This window comes from Felis catus, chromosome F2 (genome assembly GCF_018350175.1).
Source record: "Felis catus isolate Fca126 chromosome F2, F.catus_Fca126_mat1.0, whole genome shotgun sequence".
NCBI classification, from domain to species: Eukaryota; Metazoa; Chordata; class Mammalia; order Carnivora; family Felidae; genus Felis; species Felis catus.
In genome coordinates, this window is record NC_058385.1 from 20,590,929 (window position 1) to 20,612,931 (window position 22,003).

At 40.9% G+C, this 22,003-nt stretch overlaps 1 protein-coding gene across 9 annotated transcripts in view; it reads right to left on the reverse strand.

The window, feature by feature from the left end:
• Positions 1–22,003, reverse strand: part of NCOA2 (nuclear receptor coactivator 2) — a 290,646-nt gene that overhangs the window by 268,086 nt on the left and 557 nt on the right. Inside the window, exon 1 of one of the 9 annotated variants that reach the window (XM_045049588.1) lies at positions 20,876–21,492. The exons of the other annotated variants lie outside the window; for them this stretch is intronic. The gene's annotated coding sequence lies outside the window, so the exon portion shown is untranslated. Of the gene's footprint in view, positions 1–20,875; positions 21,493–22,003 lie in introns of those variants that run through there. 9 annotated transcript variants of the gene reach the window in all.

Below are 22,003 nucleotides of genomic sequence, written 5' to 3' on the forward strand. Positions count from 1 at the left end.
GGTCAAAAGGTACAAACTTCCAATTTTGAGGCAAATGAGTTCTGGGGAGGTAATGTATAGCATAGTAACTATGTTAACAATACTTTATTGAATATTTGAAAGTTGGTAAGACAAAGTAAAACCTCATCAAAGAAAAAAATGTGTAACTATGTGATGAGGGATGCTAACTAAACTTACGGTGATAATCATTTTGCAATACAGATACATATCAAAGCATTATATTGTACACCCTGAACTCAAACAATGTTATATGTCAATTATATCTCAATAAAACTGGAAAAAAAATTTTTAAAGACATATTTTGTTCTGTTTAAACGAGGAAGAAAAGAACAAAGAGGCGTCGACTCCAGTGTGATAGAGTCATAGATCAAGAAACATTAATATGCCCTGTGGGGAAAGCTCAAGTATCTGTTGCTCCAGGCCCGTCAACAATATCTAGAATACAAAATGCAGCTCTCAGATACTGCTGCTCAGGAACCCCAGAAGAATGAGGCAGGGAAGTTAGCACAGATCTACTCTGAATGAAAATGACAGTTTACCTGTAAAAAATGAGTCTGATCTAAGCCAAAACATGGATATACTTCTTCTGCAACATACCAAGATAGCAAACTGATAAAGACCAATTGGTAAATTACTAAATAATATCACATGCTCCAGAAGGGTTAATACAACTGATACAGAAAAGCAGTCTGTCCCCCAGAGATTCTTTTTTTTCACACCCTGATCCACTATAGAACCAACTGTGTTAATAATAATGCTTTGTAATTTTAGATCACTTTTCCTGCTAAAAGCTCAAATGAGTTGATATGGCACATCACAAACTACACAGATGGTACCCCACAGTTTCCACAGCTCTGACTCAATAGCTCATTTGACTTACTAATAAACGTTCCTATTTCAAGATTAAAAACAAATAAGAAAAAAATTAAGGAAAACGGTAGGAAGACAGTGAATTTTCATATCCAATTCCGTGGCATCTCTCTGAAAGGTAGATGCTAGGTAAAGCACCCAGAGCCTAACAGCGTTCCTTCAGATGCCGGTGCACACAGGTGCGCACTTCCAGAAAGGTATGGGCTTCCGGGAAAGTCCTGCCAAGCCACCAGACTGACTGAAAATGAAAAGAGGGGCTAGGCAGTGAAAGAGGTTATGCTATTCCCCATGTGAACGTGCGACAGTCAGACGTAAAAGGAAAAACTCTCACCAGGGAGGAGCTAGACCTGGAGTTACCATCTCCTTCTATTTCAGTCCCTTAACCTGTCATGACACATGGTCAGTAGCTTGACTAGAACTGAAGTAATGGTTACCAGTCTAAAGTATAACAGTATTACTAAGATTTATAAAGCATATTTAAATTGGACTCCCAATTTAAGCCAAATATTTTTAAATGATTCCATTCTATATATAGATGTGGACTATAATCAATCCAAGAAATTTTCTTTATGCTATTCAGAAATGTTCTGCTCATACTCTACTAATAAGAAAAGGCATTCATTCCTTTGAACTTCATAAACCAACCTTCTAAATGTACTTTATCGGTAACTGTAACTCTCTCATCTCTCCCTGTGGATCTGGAAATTCCCCATTAGGCAATTTAGCTATATAAAGTTGTCCATCATCTCTGGGTAAATCAGTGTGTACTTTGTGTAGTAAGTGTGGGCAAACACAACTGAATACAGGCATCCCTCATTATGATTTGTGAAATGTGAACTTATCTAGGGAACAGGCTAGATCTAGAACAACTCAGAGGGTCAACTTATCTCTAGGGAAAGCAAAACTATTACTGATGATCAGACTTAACTAAACTGTACAATGAAGTCAGCTGAGGTGGAGAACGGCTAATGAGACTTTCTTTCCTTGGATGTTCAAGTGGTTTTGTAGCATCTGTTTATAGGGTACATTCAGGATCCAAGAAAAAACAAACATCTGCTTTCCGTGAATTATGTCCAACCATTCTTAGCAAGAGTCTCACTTTTTCTGAGAAAATTATTGTGCTTTAAGCCACCGTCTCAACTAGTCAAAACTAATGGTCAAGTTGTATGCAGTAGTGTTCTCAAAAGAAGAGGTTTTATATTAAATCAAACCCGTCAAATGACTCCAACATTGAGGTCTCCTTAGATTTCCCTGAGAAATCTAAGTATTATCTCTTATAGAGAATACCACCGTCCACCTCTAAGACCAACACTTAGATATGTCAAATAAGCATTCAATCTCCCAGGTTAATTAAAGGTGTATTTTATGTACTTGATTTTTTGGACCTGTTTTTAACAATTGTTTTAAGTTTATTTCTTTGAGAGAGAGAGGGAAGGAGTGTGCGTGAGCAGGGGAGGGCAGAGAGAGAGAGGAGAAAGGGAATCCCTAGCTGGCTCTGTGCTGTCAGCACAAAGCCCGGCGTGGGGCTTGATCCCCTGAACCATGAGATCATGACCTTAGCCGAAATCAGGAGCCAGATGCTTAACCAACTGAGCCACCCACGTGCCCGTGCTATGTTTAATAGGATAAATAAAATGTTCTACCACCTCTGAGTAATTTTAAAAATAACCTCCCAAATTTTTCCAAAACATAAGAAACTTTAATTCTATTAATTTAAAGCACCCTCTTCTCAACCTTTTGCATAAAACAGCACTATCAGCTTTGCCTTCAACTACCAAGAAACCACATGGATATAAAAAAGGACCAAATAATACATCAAATAATCCTTGTCCTCCCTCCCTACTCCCACTAGTCAAGAACCACTGAATTAGACCTACTAGGTACTAAAATGCTAATGCGATTATAATAATAATCATCTTATAATCAGAGTAGTAGCACATTTACTTTAAACAGTTTATAGTTGGGGCGCCTGGGTGGCGCAGTCGGTTAAGCGTCCGACTTCAGCCAGGTCACGATCTCGCGGTCCGTGAGTTCAAGCCCCGCGTCAGGCTCTGGGCTGATGGCTCGGAGCCTGGAGCCTGTTTCCGATTCTGTGTCTCCCTCTCTCTCTGCCCCTCCCCCGTTCATGCTCTGTCTCTCTCTGTCCCAAAAATAAATAAGCGTTGGAAAAAAAAAAAATTTAAACAGTTTATAGTTACAAAACAGTTTATAATGTATCCTTATAGACTGTATAATATAAAGTGTTGTGTAACCCTTGCATTTCTGGAACATGCATTAATTAATAAAGAAAGGTGGTTTAAAAAAAAAACTTGACCACACAGATGTGGTTCTAGTCTTCAGGATTGGCTTCCTAAGTAGTTCCTTAAATCCCCCTCAATTTGCATTTAAAATAATCTACTCTGAATTGCAATCACAAAAAACTAGTCAAGATCTATTGAACACCAATTGGGTCTCAGACTCTGACCACTGAGGGAGATATAAAGTCATGATAATAACAACAGTGAACATTTAAGGAAATTGGGGCACAAGGTCACATCTGTTCAAGTGATGGAGCCAGACCACAATCTAGACAATGTGGCTCTTAAATGCTACTCCATACTGGCTAGAATTTTTTAAAAATATATAAATAAATAAATTCCAAAACCAAAGAACTCTTGCATGTAAAAAACTCCCAAGTTTGTTGGTATATATAACATATGTAATATGTAATGTTAACATCTTTCAACAGAACACTCCACAAGATTTTAGCAAATTCTCTAAGAAGAATTTTATAAACTTTGTGCCCTGCAGTGACATCATAGGAGTAACTAGGAAGAAAAACTAATGACAAGATCTTGAAAGATTTTACTTTCATTTTATCCCTAAAAGTGAAATGCCCTTCCCAAGGACAGGTCTGTGCTTGATGGTATGTTAGATGTCAATTACTTCACTGTACGATTTTCTGATCTTCTCTACTGAGAAATTTCTTACTATGGAATCATGAGCTCAAATAGTACATGCAGACAACAAACAGTCTTGCGGGGCAATCTTCACACGGAGTATCCCTAACCCTCTATTTGTTTCTGGTTGCTGGGATATCCCAATGGGAAAAGAATCACACACCGCTACCTTGGCTCATGACCTAAACCAGGGGACTCTCAAGGCTGGCTCTCCAAAGAATCTGGCAGAGTCCCTTGAAGAGTCTCTTTTTAAAAGCAGAGACCCCGTCCATACTTTTTCTAAATCCCAGTGAGACACTGGAATTTCCATTTTGAGAAGCTAGGTAGACAATTTATGCATTTTGAAATTTGGACTAGAGACTTAGAATAAAAACTCTATCATCCATGTTCCCAGCACATGAAAAAAGCATCTTTTGAACAGAATGCTGCCTTAATCTATAAAGCGATCTGCTGAACCAGGACCCTCCTGGTGCTTGAAGGGGGGACTATATTAATGATTACTCATATCGTGAGTGGCTTTCAGGGCTAATTCCCTAGAAATGTTCCCGGTAAAACAAACAGTTCAAAAATATATGTTATTATAATTTTTTTTTCGATTATTCAACGTTTTTATTTATTTTTGGGACAGAGAGAGACAGAGCATGAATGGGGGAGGGGCAGAGAGAAAGGGAGACACAGAATCGGAAACAGGCTCCATTCTTCCATAGTGACATTTCTAGATTCTTTATATGTTTAAAATATATATTTGTGGGGTTTTTTTTTTGATGAGCTGCTTATATTTATTGTTGATTTTTCTTTTTTTTTTAAATTTTTTTTCACATTTTTTTATTTATTTTTGGGACAGAGAGAGACAGAGCATGAATGGGGGAGGGGCAGAGAGAGAGGGAGACACAGAATCGGAAACAGGCTCCAGGCTCCGAGCCATCAGCCCAGAGCCTGACGCGGGGCTCGAACTCACGGATGGCAAGATCGTGACCTGGCTGAAGTCGGACGCTTAACCGACTGCGCCACCCAGGCGCCCCTATGTTATTATAATTTAATCAAAAGTTCTACCAAATAAATACATGAATAGGAAAGAAAAACAATAGGCCACATTTTTCTGTATTTAAAATAAAGGTAATTCTAGAATTTAAAGAAAAGTTTTAGAAAGATTAACTAATGCCCTATAATTTTCTTTGGAGATAAACAGAGAATCTGTTACCAGAAAATTTCTTTAAAATCATCTCATTTCCTCTAGTTAAAAAAAAAAAAAAAAAAAGCCTATTAATTTTTTATCAGAAAGTTCTTCTAAACATCTAAAAATCTCATTAGACATAGTTTAAAAACTTTGCCTTTTACGGAACTAAAGAACAGCTGCTCATTACATCTCATATGGAATCACTTTGGAGACCTCAAAAACAATAAATCATCCTTCCTCCCATGTGTCTTAATGAGGTTAAGTCATAAAGGGTGACGGCATCCTTGGATGGATTACATTCTGAACCCCAGCCGCCATGCTGTGAGGAAGCCCAAGCAGCTAGGTAGAGAGGGCATATGTAGATATCTGAGCATGTAACTCAGATGAGGGCATGGCCAACAGCCTACATCAAACAGCAGGCATGAAAGTGAGCAAGCCTTCAGTTGATTCCATTGCCAAGCCCTGGCTTTGAGACTTTCTTAGCTGAATGCCAGATGTCATGGAGCAGATAAGCTATGTCTATCATGGCTTTTCCAATTGTGTCCCACATTTGTGAGCATGATGCCACCAAGTGAGGGATATATATTATGCACCAACAGTAAACAGAACTCCCTAATCCAGAACACAAGCAAGAAATGAAGAGGAGACAAAAAGGCTTCTTTCTAAACATTCAAAGTAAATATCCCAAATTCCGTGCTCTAAAGATTACCAGTTTTACAGATAGGAGCTTCTCAGATTCTCATGCAGATCTTATTTAAAGTGCATATTTTAAAAAGTACATATATAATAAGAGAAAAATAGAACATACTATGGTATTTTCTATGTTCATCCTTTGCACGTGTCTCTCTTTAGAATACCTTTTCTCTGATGAAATCTAAATCAGCCCTTGAGGCTCAATCAAACACTCCAGCAGCTATAAAGCCTTCCCTCACCTCACAAAATGAACATCTGCCCCCATAAAATATATGACTAGCCCTCTAATACAATTTCCTATTCTAATGCATATGTTGTCATTACTTGCCCACGTGACTCCTTCCTTCTCTGTGAGATCTTCAAGGATAGGGGCCTTTTCTTTTTTTAATGTTTGTGTTCCCATTGTCTGGTTATATATAGGAAGTGCTCACTAAATTTTTGCTGAATGAACAAGCAAATCTGGTTATCTGGTTTCTAAACCCACAGCAGATAAAATGCAGAAAGCCAGAAAGGACAAAAGACACTGTCATTTAAACACACACACACACACACACACACACACACACACACACACACACCATACACAAAAAGTAACACCCAGTGAAGAGACAGAAAGGCAAGTCCAGGAGTTAACCTAGAATTCTGCAGTTTACAGTTACATGATAGAGAGACAAACAGGTCAGTAACTGAGAAAAGGACGTGGACCTTAGTGAATTTTAGCACATTTCAAATCAGTTTAGAAAATAGGAAAATACTTCACATTTTATCAAAGTTTATTTATGGGGGTGGGGGGGAGGCAGAGAGAGGGAGAGAGAGAATCCCAGGGAGAGAGAGAATCCCAAGCAGGCTCTGCACTGTCAGTGCAGAACCTGATGGGAAAATACGTCACATTTTAAAAGTATTTTCTCCTTGAGGCATCTGGCTGGCTCAGTCAGTAGAGTATGCGACCCTTCATCTTGCGGTTGTGAGTTCAAGCCTCACGCTGGGTGTGGAAATTACTCTAAAAACTAAAATCTTTAAAAGTATTTTCCTCTAAATGGCTCGTTTAAAAATATGAGGTGCACAAAGGAATAAAAAACAAAACGAGAAAAATTAGATACACAACCACTCCTTTTCTGAGGGTTTTGTATAGCACCTGTTTTATAATAATATCACTTTCTTTCTATTATTTTTGTGCCCCTCCCCCACCTGTCCATAATGCCCCTGTTTTGGTTCTATTTCATGAAGTACCTCCCTCTCAGCTGAGCCATGCTGCTACCTGTTACCTTATCTGCTTGGAATGTAGCCCGCAGCCACTCAGAAATGCAACTACACTTTTTGTCCAACCCTTTCTAACATTTAAAACTTTTTAAAAAGCAGCACAATGCACACAAAAAGAGATGAACAAGAGGGCTATCACTTAGTATATCTGAAAGACAGCTCAGGAAAGTTTTGCAATCAATCAATAAGTATCAGAAAATGGTATTTCTCAGTCACTTATTTTAAATTCTAGTCACTTTAAAATTGTCCAGATGTGTTAAATAAAAAGAGGACTAAGTGCAGCCCCACTTTTCTTTCCATTCTTCATGCCTCTTATGTATCTCCCAGGTATATGATTTCTCAGTACAAATATTAATTCAATAACATTCTCATTATTCCTGAGCAGCATATTTTGTTTTGTCCTGTTGTCGCAGGGAGGCGGGAAGTACAGGATTCATGGTCATTAGCCTAACAATACTCCATTCCCTGAGAATATTAGGTAGAATAAGAGAAGATAACCTTGTTTTTTATTTTCCAGGAGCCTAAAAGTTTCAAGTTGAGAGCTATACTGGAGTTTTCCTAAATTCTTGTGTCATTTCTTGTCTTCTTTGAGTGGTAGTGTTTTTCCCACCCACAACTTTTCCACTGAGGCTTCCAGATCTACATTAAGTATAATTACTGGGGCGCCTGGGTGGCTCAGTCAGTTGAGCGTCCCACTCTTGATCTTAGCTCAGGTCTTGATCTCAGGATCGTGAGGTCAAGTCCCGCATAGGGTTCTGCCCTGGGAATGAAGCCTACTTAAAATAATAACTACTTCTCCACTGGATTAGGTAGGTGACAAAACGAGGTACCTCTCTGGTATAATCTGCACACCTGTGAATGAGTTTTACTTTTACATTCTATTTCTCAAAGTGAGAATGAATCCCAGATATCCACTGTGATTCACAAGGGAAGACAAGAGGGCTCTCTATAATGAAGAGAACAGGAGGTTAAATAGACATGAAAGCTGGAAATCATGGGGGTGGAGGAGAGGCACAAAAGGTCTGAAGGGAGAATAAATGAAGACACTGCAAAAAAAAAAAAAAAAAAAAAAAAAGGAAAAAGAAACAGAAAGCTTCAAATTCAAAGTTGTGCAGTCAAGCATTCAAGAAACCCAAGCTGCCAAACTCCATAAAATCCCAGCAAATTTTTGTCTCTCTAATGTTACTCCAAACAAGTGTTTGAATAAAAGCTTTCTATTTAGCCAAGTGCTATAAAATTAACGCCTCAACCCCCATCCTGCGCCTAAAAGAGAAATCTACAACTTCCCAGGAGACTCCTAGAGTTCTCTGATGGTAAACCTTCTCAGAGGCAGCATTCCCTCCATGTTTGCGTCCCTCAGCATTAGGTGTATCTCCCTATGGTGCACTTGAACAACGTATGTCTGGGCCCAGACCTGAGGAGCATTCAGAAGGGACATGCCAAGAAAAAGTCCTAAGATGCCACTATCTCAAGCAATAAGCTCTCAAAGGTTATGCTATCCTTCAGCCCTGATCAAATTCATTAACATATTTAACAATTTAATTATCTTTTTTAAAAATTTTATTACATAATCTCTACACCCAACATGGGGCTAGAACTTACAACCTTGAGAGCAAGAGTCGCATGCTCCACCAAATAAGCCAGACAAGCGCGCCCCAACAATTTAATTTTCTTAACACTGAAACAGAGAAACTGAAGTCTTTTTTTTTTTTTTAAAGTAATCTCTACACCCAACGTGGGGCTCTCAGAGGAATGCTGCCTCTGACAAGGTTTACCATCAGAGAACTCTAGGAGTCTCCTGGGAAGTCGTACTCATGACCCCAAGATCAAGAATCATATGCTCTTTGGACTGAGCCGGCCAGAGGTACCTGGAGAAACTGAAGTAAACACTGAAAAGACTGGTTACACAACAATGTAAATGCACTTAACACTACTCAATTATTTAAAAAATTATAAGATGGCAAATTTTATAGATATTGCCACAATGAAATTTAACTTAAAAAAAAAAACATTTAAAAAGTAGTCTAAAAACCTAAAAACAGGGGCGGCGCCTGGGTGGCTCAATTGGTCGAGCGTCTGACTTCGGCTCAGGTCATGATCTCACAGCTCAAGGGTTCCAGCCCCGTGTCGGGCTCTGTGCTGACAGCTCAGAGCCTAGAGCCTGCTTCGGATTCTGTCTCTCCCTCTCTCTGCCCCTCCCCAGCTCACACTCTCTCTCTCTCTCTCTCACTCTCTCTCTCTCTCTCAAAAATAAATAAACGTTAAAATATTAAAAAAAAAAAAGTAAAAACTAGGGGAAATCTTTCATGGTAAGAGAGACTACAGAGTCAAATACAGTGAGCAAACTTGATTAGTTCTTGGTTTGAAACCCAAAACTGTAACAGTTTGGGGCCAACTGGGAAAACTGATTAGAGAATTGTTATTGGGACATTAGTTTTCTTGGGTTGAATAGTCCCATTCATACTGTATACGGTGATATAAAATAATGCCTTTATTTTAAGGCAGTGTGCTTTATGGATAAAGGGGCATCTGTAATTTACTTTCAAATAGTTTATCTAACACACACACACACACACACACACACACACACACACACACACACAAAGAAGGAGGGAGAAAGCAGCAGCATACACAGCATGGAAATAGCCGTTACTTAGCCACTTGTTCTACCACATTACTGACGATCACAGGAGCTAAGGAAAGGACATAGATATGACCCTGTACATCACAAGCACCACCCTGTTTTTCCACCTGAGGTGTATACTGTTTCTACTACTTTAATATATAATTGGCTTGTGACAGAATGTAAATAGCTGACAGACAGATAGCTTTCTCAATTACTCTGCAAATAAAATGATCCCACAATATAGAGAATTGTTTAAGTAGAGATTTGGGAAGGAGGTTGAGAATGTTTTTATAGGTGTTGTCACAAGTATATATTATGTGTGGACTATGAGGGATTTGCTCTTTGGATAGTTGTAGAATTTCATTATTTATCTATTGAGACATCAGCCCTTCAAATGACGCTTTCATTCTCTTTTTTATCACTTCTTCAATGGAAGTATTTAAGTGCCAACCCTGGTGTACTTTCTCTGTGTTTGGTTTTGTTTTATTACCTTTCCAGTACTACTGAATTTCCCCAAGGCTTTCTTTACCTTTTTTCTCCTCTTTCCACTATAAACTGAGATTATTAATCCCTCTTCTCACCACAGTGTCAAAATATTCTGCAGGGGAAAAGATAATAAGTCTCAGTGTGAAAAATGTTCAGTTTTACAGAAGCAACAAAGCCCAAAATTCAAGTCTTTATTGTTTCTGTTTTGAAGGTAAGTGGACCTTTTTTCTTTTAATAAAATCTGTAAGCAATGTAATAAGCATCTTTACTAATAACATTTGAATACTGCTGGATTCCATGTCTCTGTGTTTTGATCATATGCTCTGCTATTAACTGAGAACAATATAAACTCCCAATAAATTGAGTTTAATATCAAAGGATTGCTTCCTGAACTGCAGAATAACTCATTAGTTTTCTGGGGGCAAAATCGAAGAGCGTGAGTTTGCATGGTCAACACAGGCTCACGGGAGGCCAGGAAGAACAGACTAACGGGTACAAAGGCTCATGTAAAAAGCACAAATAGGGGGAAAATGGGTCTGTGATAGACCTATTCTAGTAAGTGTTTAGGAATATCATTCTGTGATGTGTAGGGAATTGTATTATTATAAAAGGGGTATTTGGGGAAGATCAGTCTATCAATGACTTACAGTGCAAAAGGAGAATTTGTTCAGTCAGTCCAAATACAGTTTAAAAATGAAAGGTTTTAAGCTGTTCTATAATACTATTTTGGAGGAGGGGGAGAAAGAATAAATGAACAAAAAATATACACATATGTACTCCATACTTACTACCCAGTTTTTAGCAAACCAGTGAGAAAACATGTACTATTTCCTGTTGTACCTGTTGCATTCAGATAAGCCAATGCATACAATCATTTTAAGCATATTTACTGAACACAGTAGACAAATTTTAATGCTTGATTATTCAGAGCATTTTAATTCATGGTTTTTCTCCTTGATACTAAGCTCCAAAGAATGTATATCAAAAATTCTCATTTGTTTTACTGATATTAGGAACTAAGCCATCATTTATCTATCTAAGCCTTCCAAAAAAAATAATAAAATAAAGCCTGTATAAATAGCCTATTCCGCTTAAAGTCTCAAGTACTATAAGTTAACTGCTCGGTATGATCAAGTGGAAAAAGGAGGAGTGCATCCTTAAAGTCTTTCAAGCTGCAAGGGCCTGTACCTGCTACTCTCGATTTATTCCATATACACCTTCATTATTTTACACATTTCAGTCAAGGCTGTTCTGCTGCATTGATATCTTGCATCTACATGGCCCTAACCTTTTTAGCCTAGATCCAACACAGCAACTCCTCTCCACGCCCCCTCAACTTCTTTCTGAAAGCTTTCCCCCCATCTCCATTATACACTCGATCTCTTTCTCGAAGACAATGAACCACTATGAACAACTGAGGCAGGTCCAGAAAATCTCCGATGAACCTGCAGGAAACACGTGAACCTCAATGGGAAATTTCTCAAGAAGGGAATGGAAAAGGGCTCCCCACAGCAAAGAAAACTCTATCCCTTGGCGAGGTGTTGGCTTCCCTCACTCCTCTGAAGGCCAAGCCAGGTAAAGGCAAGGAACTCAGCCTCTGAAAATCACAAGCCCCTGAAGGTCTTCCCTGGTCTCACCTGGTCTTAACTGCTTTTAGGTGGAGGAATCCCCTCACTTCTCACCTCACAGAGCACAGGGGTGGAAGGGCTGTGGGGCTCGATGGTGCCTCAAGGGCACAGGCCGTCAGCACTGCCTGAATTACGGATACAGATCAGAAGATGTCATACATGAGAGCCGGCCAGCTCCTGGTGGGAGACCCAGACACAAACGAAAGTTGTGCAGGTGAGCATCTGGGACCTTCATGCGCTGGGACTTAACCCACGTTTCATCTGGCACAGGCTCTCCCTTTCCTCCCCACCACAGGGTCAGCAGCTGCCCCCAGTAATAGTAAGGGCGGTGGGGGGGGGGGGAGGGGAGAAGGGCACCTCTCCTAGGGGGAGTCCTAACCTCTGCAGGAGGTCCAGCTCAATGACCCTACCACCAGCACACAAGGCCAGGCCAGAGGTATCCAGACCCAATTCCTTCCCGCCTAAAGCTTTGCTCTCCTAGAGTCAAATATCTGGGGTTCCCTTTACCTCCTGACCATCTTCTCCTGAATGCCTTTTCTCAAAGTGAAAATATTTACTATTAAAATGAGATCACCCATGATTAAGAGAATGCTGTTATGTGAGCATCTTCTAACCAGAAGGATAATGCTCCAATTTTGTTTTCTAATGTCCTTCAATGTCCAGGCATTTTGTTGACTTTTGTTACCATCAACTGTCACTGTCAATATGTTCACTTCACAATGAATATCATGTCATTTTTTGTGTTCTATCTAACTGGCTAAAGCCTTTCATTTATTAAAATTCTTTTTATTTTTATTATTTATTATTAAGAGACAGAAAGAGACAGAGCATGAGCATGGGAGGAGGAGAGACAGGGGGAGACACAGAATGTGAAACAGGCTCCAGGCTCCGAGCTGTCAGCACAGAGCCCGATGCGGGGCTCGAACTCACAAACCACAAGATCATGGCTTGAGCCGAAGTCGGACACTCAACCGACTGCGCCACCCAGGCTCCCCATTTATTAAAATTCTTAATTAACTAACTGTACACACCTCCTACTTAAAAGGTAGTACAGCATAAATCAAAGAGCTTTACATGACATCCACTTCTTTCACTAGGTTCCATTATTTACACTTATTATGTGTTTCCTTTGAAAAGATTCTAGTGGTGCTACAATACAATAAAAATGACATTTTTTAAATGGGATAAATATTTTTATATCACACTCTTACAGAAAAGCCTTAAGGAATCAAGACATTATTACTTAAAACAGCAGTAAGAAAAATACACATAACATAACCCCAAAATGGAATTCCAGAAATTGCAAATACAATATACTACCAGAAACTCCAAAGAGGCAGACATTCCTAAGGCTTTAGGAATTTGGTTACAATTTTCATCAATCTTAAATCATCTTAATATTTCCAATTTATGCCATTTGGACCACTTGAATCTAATGAACACTTTCAAGACATCTAACACTCTAGAGCTTGTAACAATATCCTTAAACAAGGAAGAAATAAAACACATAAAAGCTAGGGAGTGTAATACTCAATCCTATTAGACAACAGAGACTCAGCCCCCCAAGTCTACTAGACCACAATGCTGTCCAGCAACCGACCAACTTCCAACAACAAATCAGCCAATTACTGCACTGTGCCTGTTAAGTGATCTGTTTTCAACCTAATGGCTTACTTAACAAATAGCTAGCTTCTTCACTAAGTGCTGTTAGCAGAGCCAATCTGTTTGGTAAAGGGGGAAACCATAGATCATGATCATACATGAAATACTTAATGATAGTAACAGACTTCCTCCATAAGCTTGATCGTGTTCCCTTCACTACCAGCCATCATCCGTCTTTAACTTGAAGGGAAAAAAAGAGAGAGAAAGCCAAAGGAGAAAAATAAACGAAAGCAGAGGAAAAAAGTCTACAAAGATCTATACCCAAATTGAAGCAGTCCAAAGTTGTCCCATTATTTCCCATCCCATCCTCACTTCAAAGTACTCAGCCATGCAGGAGCTTAGTCTCAGAGCACAGCATACCCAACACTATGACCCACATCAGGCTGCAGGCACAAGGAGGCAGATACAGGACAGCAGAATCTTCTCAAGCCCCCACCCCCCCCACCCCCGCCAGCCCCTACTGCCTATCTCCATAACTATTGAGACCAACTTCTGTAATTTCGAGAAATGGCATTAATGTTAAATATGCAGAAATTCACACCCTTGACATTCAGATTTTTAGCAAGGAATTTCCATATTCCTTATTCAGGAATCTAAAAGTATATGTGAAAGAATTCAGCACCTATGTTTTAATAATAACCAGAGGTGATTACCTGATAAACACATTTATGAGTAATGCTATTTTTAAAATATATACAAGCACATTAAAATTGTATTTTTATTTTTTTAAGTAATCTCTGCACCCACCGTGGGGCTCAAGCTCATGACCCCAGGATCCAGAGTCACCTGCTCTATGTCCCTAAAAATATATTTTTAAAAATTTGTTATCCACATAGCTATCTAAATTTTCCCTTTAGTTTGACTCTAGAAATGGCCTAGAAATGACTCAAGTGAAACTGTAAGTTTCTCTAAGATATGCAACTCCATTTTTAAATTTACACTCCGACAATAACTGAAAGCTTTTCATCGTTAAGCATATTAATAGAAACAGAAGTTTTAAGATAAATTAATATCAAATATTCTTACGTATGCTACTGTACTACCAAAGGCAAGGGAAGACGTTTTATGTTTGGTTAATGAGCTGATCTGATAAGCAGAAATAATCTACTAGAAAAGAATCTTCATTTAGATGGGTACTTCAACGGGCAGAGGTCAGTCAGCAACAACAGGAACTTTCAGAACTCACACTCTGCAAGTGAAGCCTTGGAATATGTGGGATCACATTTCATATAGACACACTAAATGAGTAACAGAAAATATCATGCATTATATTTCCATCTATGACAACAAGTCTTCAGTCCCCAGAAGCTACAACACTAAAGGCAGTGCACGCTAATCCCCCCGCGTGCATAGGTGAAAGAGTCCCCTGAAAGCTCTCCGCACTCCCTGCAAACAATTGAGCAGACAGAAGAATTCCACAAATAGCAGAGCACAAGTCAGATGACTGAATATATTATCAGCCCTCTTCTGAGACTACAGTATCTCAACACCAAGTCATCCACGCCACATAGATTGCACAAAATCTGTAAAACATGCGTCACACAATCACCACCTGATAGTGAAACATACTAGAATTAAACATATTGTAAAGATATAAGCCAAATATCTGTATCAGTGTTTCGTCCTTTCTCAACCTATATCCCCTACAGTGCTGTCAATCTGTTTTCTCCCTAGTCCCCACAATCAAGTTTTCTAGAGCTTATTTTCTTAGCTTTTTATTGTGAGAATGTGCTTTCTCAAAATCTGCTCCTACCCCTTTCCTCTTCCCTAGTAGAGAATCACTGATCTGTGTTCTCTCAAGGAAGCACTTGATAAGACACAACCACATTATGCTGAAAGAAGTGTGGCCCACTAGCTAAGAGAACACACGCTAAGGGGGCAGGGCTGAGGGGCAATGTTGGCCTGGGTTCAAATTCTTCTCCGGTAGTCTGGCTGTGTGACCCTTGGCAAGTTACTGGACGGTTCTGTGCCTCCACTGCACGAACTATATTATAGGAATGATAACAAGAACACCCACCTCACTGTGTTAGGGAGAAACACACAAGAATATACAGTAAGGGTGCTTTAACCCTGCACCACGTTTTTAGGAAACACTCAATAAATGTTACCTATTTTTACTTCATTCCAGTTCTTACTTTTTGAACATTAAAAGACAAGAACCCTGCAATTTAATAGTTGTTAAACACTGGGCTGCTGACGAAAAAGCTGAGACTTTTGGGGACCCTGGGTGGCTCAGTTGGTTAAGCGTCCCACTACAGCTAGGGTCATGATCTCACGGTTCGTGAGTTCGAGCCCTATGTCGAGCTCTGTGCTGACAGCTCAGAACCTGGAGCCTGCTTCGGATTCTGTGTCTCCCTCACTCTGCCCCTCCTCCACTCATACCCTGTTTCTCTCTCTCTCTCCCCTCAAAAAAGAAATAAACATTAAAAAAGGAAAAAAAGCTGGAGACTATTTGTAGATCTTAAGTAACGCCTGTCCAGGGATAGGCCTGCCTGGATGCAAGACTTTGCGAGACACCTGCTGGCATAGTTTGCAGGACCGGAACCACTCACATCTCTTCATCCCTCTCATGGGCTAAACAACTAGACTGACAGCCTGCAAGCTTGTTCTTTATCAGATTCTTACAAGGAAGACACTCTTAGGCTCGCCATTCCCTCTGATACTCATGATCTGCTTCCCCTCACTCGCTGGTCAAGGAGAATTTTCCCCCCAACGTTTCGCTCATATGCACAATGACTTAACCTCCCTTAAGCTTCATCTTCTAGAAAACAAGGTAACCTCTACTTTATAGGGCTTTGGCAAAAAAAAAAAAAAAAAAAAAAAAAAAAAAAAAAACCCACCTCATAAAGCCCCTAATAGGTTGCTGGCACTCAATGCTATTATCGGTTATGTTGTATTGTCGTTACGCTCCCAATACAGACATTTTAGTCAAGAGCAAGAACGAGTTAAATCTAGAAAAACAAATAATCATAGCAGAACACCTGGGAAAGGCTGCACAGGGAGTTTTCCATCCTTTAGAAACTTAGGGTATGAAGGCCCAGGATGTGTCAGCCTTAACGCAGCCACAAGGCAGCGTCTCCACAAAACAGGGAGGTCCCTGCCTTGTTGCCCACATGCCTTCCACCAGCTGAAGATTGCCATGCTGACTACACTGACACAATTCCAGAGAAAATAAAACAACACTAATCATAAATATTCATACCTTCGTTAAAGGAAACTTATTTGATTGTAAGCTAATCAGTCAAGGGGACATTTAACAACTTTTTCATTATAAACATATAATCCTATTTTCAGCCCAAACCCAAAGTAACATTTTCTGACAATACATAATTAAAATTACACACACACACACACACACACACACACACACACAGATCTTTAGTATCAAAGCTAATTGAAAATTAAGGTGAACATGTCCCTTTCCACCTCCTCCTCCACCAAAAAAAAACCATCCATTAAGGGGCACTGGGTGGCTTAGTCAATTAGGCACTGGGTGGCTTAGTCAATTAAGCGTCCAACTCTTGATCTCGGGCTCAGGTCATGATCTCACAGTCGTGAGATCTCTCTCTCTCTCTTTCTCTCTTCTCTCTCTGCTCCACCCCCCTTCACTCCCTTCACTTGTGCTGTCTCTCTCAAAAATAAATAAACATTTTTTTTAAAAATCACCCACTCTGTTCCCTCTTAAATCACAGGATTTGTAATGAACGGTTTATACTATCAAAGTAAACTACCAACGGGGGGATGCTCAAAAACTCATCAAATAAATAAGTGAACAAATAAATGAAACAATGGTTAAATGAGACAAGAATGTGAAGACAAGATCTAAAAAGCCTAATGTGAGATTTAAGTTACCCATCAGGAACTCTTAACAGGTCACGATTAGCTCCCTATAAGGCATAAGTTCTACCAGATTTAACCTGCCAACTCCACTTCTCCATGTATCTATCAACTGATACTCAAATTAAAAATTATTTTTTCTTTCAGAACCTTTAACTAGTTGCCAATAACTTTTACCTACAAGCAGTTCTCCTCTCTTTCTTACTTAAAAGTCCAAAAGCCTCAAAAGCAGCTCGGTAAAGCATCCCCATAGATTCTCTGTTCATTTAATGCTCCTCTAGAAATTTCCAACTAGGGAACCAACTGAAAATTGTCCTAGAATCACTTTTTCCACAATTGCATTATGTCATTATAGCCATTGGAAGCCAGAAATGTGGTTACTGATGAACATTTCATAGGACAGACATAAACTCTCTGCCCCAAAAGCCCTATTGTGATCTACCCAACAATCATGTAGTCCTTTCACTTCAGTTACCTTCAACACACAAGTTTACCTTTAAGATTTCCAGTCTTTTCAGAATCAGTTTTGCCTCAGTTTTACAACAGCTAGAAAAACTACACCAGCTTCTAAAATATTCACAGAAGCCACATTCCCACCTCTATCACAAATTAGTACCTAGACTCCATAAAGTACGAGTTTCTTTATGCTGTCTGAATTGAGGGTCTATGACCTAAAATTGTATTTTACAGCTTTTGCAGACATTACTTTTAATAGACTTCAAAGAGTAACATGACATAACATTCTTTCTAGTTCGCAACTCATAAACCCTTCTACAACCCTTTAAAACAAAAAAGGAAATAAACGCTAAGAATATTTTTTTGTTTAAAAAACATGGCAGAGTGGTAAATGAGCTTCAGATAGGAGAGTATAAAAAACCAAGGGTTTTGTTCTGTTTTCCTTTGAATGGCTTTCATTATTGGTATGTAAATATAGTTTGATTATTTCGTTAGGGGAAAAGATCCTAATTTCCCGCTGATTTTTAAGATTTATTGCAATAAAAGACCAATACCTTAAGGCAGTGACTTTTCTTTCTCCCTCCTATTATCTTAATTTAAAATTGATAGAGCATGTAATAACATAAATTACCAAACAAAACTATAAACACAGAATATTGAAAAGCCAATAATTTCTTAAATAGCAGTTCTGCCATAAAAATAGCTAAGCATTAATTATGTCTTTAAATATAATTTCAACCACGACATAAGAGTGGCCAAAATATCAAGAACACATTGCACATTTCAGAAAACTGACCTTCTAGAAAAACTGTTGCCTTTTTTTTTTTTTTTTGCTGACCTCCTAAGATTGCTTAAAAGAATCACTTTTAAACCCAATATAATGCAATCATTTTTTTTTTCCTAAGAAATTCAATCTGCCAACTTATGGATCACGTTTCACCCTGATGTGATTTGAAACAGCTAAGGTTCTCAATCCTTAAATATAGGGTGTGTAATGAAAGCAATGCTCACAGGTCCTCGATTGTGAGGCTTGGAAACCTTTAATAAGATAGAGCTATAGATATAGCCAACCAAGGAGCGTTACCCTTTTATGCACTCAAACCCAGCCCAAGTCTCCCTCCGATCCTTACATTTTACATTTCCAGTGAAATACTCCTCTACCAGTGAATGAAAGTCATGCAAATTGCATTTAACCAATGCAAGGTTAAAAATCAGAGCCAAACTATCTAAAAAATATTAAATTCAGAACTGGTGAGCTTTTTTCTACCCTCCGTTTCAGTACCCTGACATATAAAAGTCAAAGAACTCCTCTGTTAAGACTGAAATCCCCAGGAGGAAGAAGGCTCAGATCTAGTCTGAGAGCACACAATGGAATCACAGCTGACGATGCACATCTTTTTCTAGATGTCTCCATATGCTTGAGAGGTCCCCCCCCTCCCGAGCCAGGCTTTAAGGGACTTGATACTGTCTGCCACCAAGAATCTGAGAACATTTTCAAGGATCATTGTAGAGAATGAAGTAAATTAATGTGTTGCTTTTACGCATACAAAAGAGAGAGAAGGGCACGCATCAGAGTGGCCATCAGTAACTAAATTAGTAATGGGGGTTTTCAATGTTGTCAAATTTTGAATGTTATTTATGACATTCCCTACTTCTAGCAGCTAAATGTTTGTTTTATCCTCACAGTTTTTAGATTTTGTCACTAAAATAACACCTCAAAGGCTACAGCAAAATGCAATTAATTTTTGTCTACACAAACATTCAAAATTATACAGAATTAAGAATTCACATGATAAATTTGAGAATGGTATATTACAACAGAACACATTTATAGAGCATGGTTAATACTGTTCCCTAAAACTACAGTTCTTTGTCAATTCTTTCTTATGGTAACCAAATATTTATAAAAGCTTGAGAAGCCACTATAGAGGAGATAAATATCATGCACATAAGGTACCTCCAAAAATAATAATAATAATAATAATAATAATAATAATAATAAGCCTCCCAAGATTAGTTAAATTCATGGGATACTTAACACAAAATGAATGGATTCATTCTCAGTTTAGTAGGATTCATTATTTGAACTCCCAAAGATTTTTACAAATTCCAGTTGGGAAAAGGATTCTTGTTGCTGTCAGTGTGCACTAAACCTCACCAACAAAGGACAGGAGCACACATACACACACATAAAAAAGCAATGTCCCAGCTGCTGCCTTTTTAAAAGGCAACTTATTCCTGCCGTGCAACCTGTGCTCTTTCTAGAGAATCAAAGACCTATCCTCCTTATTCTTAAAAGTCAAGAGTTGAGGAAGTCACTGAACTGAACCCAACAGCCAGCATAAAACAGCCAAAGAGGTCTCCTAACCTTGCATAAACCAGAAAAGTACCCACACACTGTACAATTCAACAGTGTTTAAGAAGAAAACTAATCAATTTTTAAGAATCTTTTGTGCGGGAAGTAATCTAGCAAACTACGTTTCACTTAGACTTTTTTTTTTCTGTAGACAAATATTCTTTGACTAGCTTTGCTTTTTAAAAACCAACGCTTTACGTCTCAAACAGTGATGCTTTGGTTCCTAACTTCATTTTGTTTACTCAAGAAAAAGAAAAAAACAAAACGCATACCATAAACGACAACTTTTTTTTTTTAATGCCATCGCCAAAGCCTAACTTTCAAGTGCACTTTGGAAACTGGCGGTCTAATTAAACAAGGAACCAGTGAAGCCATTACAAACAATGATGCTTTACAGTCCCAATAATCAACTGACGTAAGACTATCCCGACGCCTTCATTTTCAGAGAACCCTTTCAAATTTCACTGTCCCCACGCTGGAGTAGCTGAGTGAAAGTGAGGAAGAAACAAACTAATAACTCCTATGATCCTCTGCACATAAACCGGTCGCTGAGGTCCAGAAGAGACCACTACAACATATGCCATTTTAGAAACGGGCCTCGGAGAGTTACTGCCACATCCTAAGTGGCTTTAGACCTCATCGTGTCAAAACGACGTCTCGTGTGGTGCCAAGAAAAATACACTATCTCGGATGAACTACGTGCCTCCCGGGTCAGAGACCCTATAAGTGACACTACACCAAGACCAAGGAACGGGTGACTAGGGATGGACAAGAGTCGCTAGCTCGGCGTCTCCATGACTCCCCCGCCCCGCGTGCAACTCGGCTCTAACTGGTCGGGAGGCAACCCCGCCCCCCTCCTTCCTCCCGTCCCCACGATTGGCTTACCGACACCCGGCAGGTCAGCTCCCCGCCTTCGATTGGCTCACTGCCCCATCAGTCACACGCAGCGAGATTCGGGTCGGTGGGAGGGGAAGGCGTTGGAGGAGGTGGAGTGGGAGTGGGATTAGAGGACGAGGTGGCGGAGGAGGTGTTCAGGCTTGGTCCCCGGTTTGGGAAAGTTTCCCCTACCAGTGACAGACCCAGAAGGCGTTAGGCCCGGTCCAGCTCTGGGCCAGTGCAAAGGGCTCGGGTCCCCGATTCCCGCCCCTCGGTCCCGCAGGCCCCGGAAACCACTAGAGGGAGGGGGAAGAGGGAGGAACCATCTAACCAGGGACCGACCCACCCCCGATCTCGGAAGAGGCGCCTCCGGGACTCCCCGGAGGGGCGAGGGGCGGGGGACCGGGAGCTCCACCACGCAACGACGACCCCGGCCCCCTCCCTCAGCAGCCCCCAGCGGCCCGAAGGAGAAGTGTCCCGGGCCCGGGGCGTGACCGTCGCGAGTCGGCCGGGAGGGCCCCTCCCGCTTCCCGCCTGGGGCCCTGAGGGCCTGTCCCTTCAGGGGCGGGGAGAAGGGGGAGAGAAAAGGGGGCGCTGGCGAGCCAACCCGGAACCTCCCGGACCGCCTCCCGCCCCCAGCCCCGGCCCCAGCGCGCCTCCTGCACACATGCCCGCACCCAGAAAGTTAAGTCAGGGGCGAGCCCAGCTCGGCGCCGCCGCGGTCCGGCCCCCGGCTCCCCGCCCCCACCGCGGCCCGGCCTGCTCGGCCCGAGCGCGCCGCCCGCCCCGCCCGCCGCAGCTCTTTCCCGTCCGCCCGCGGCGCGCGGTGCCCCTCGCCCCCCGCCCCCGGCGCTGACACGGGCCCGGCCCGCCCGCCGGGCCGCCGATCCCCTCCTCCCAGCGTCTCACCCCGCCGGCCGCCCCTGACATCGCGCTTCACCTTCACACACCCCCGAGCACTTCCCGAGTCCTGCCTCCCCTCGCCCGACACCCACCCTCCGCTGCAGTCGCTCCGCGTTTCCATTAAAGAATGCACCTTCTCAGGATTCACCTTCCCGTCTCAGCCCCTCTCCCCCCGAGGGCGCAGGAGCCTCGGTTCTCGCCAACCCCGCACCGAGCGGACGGGCTGGCGGGCGC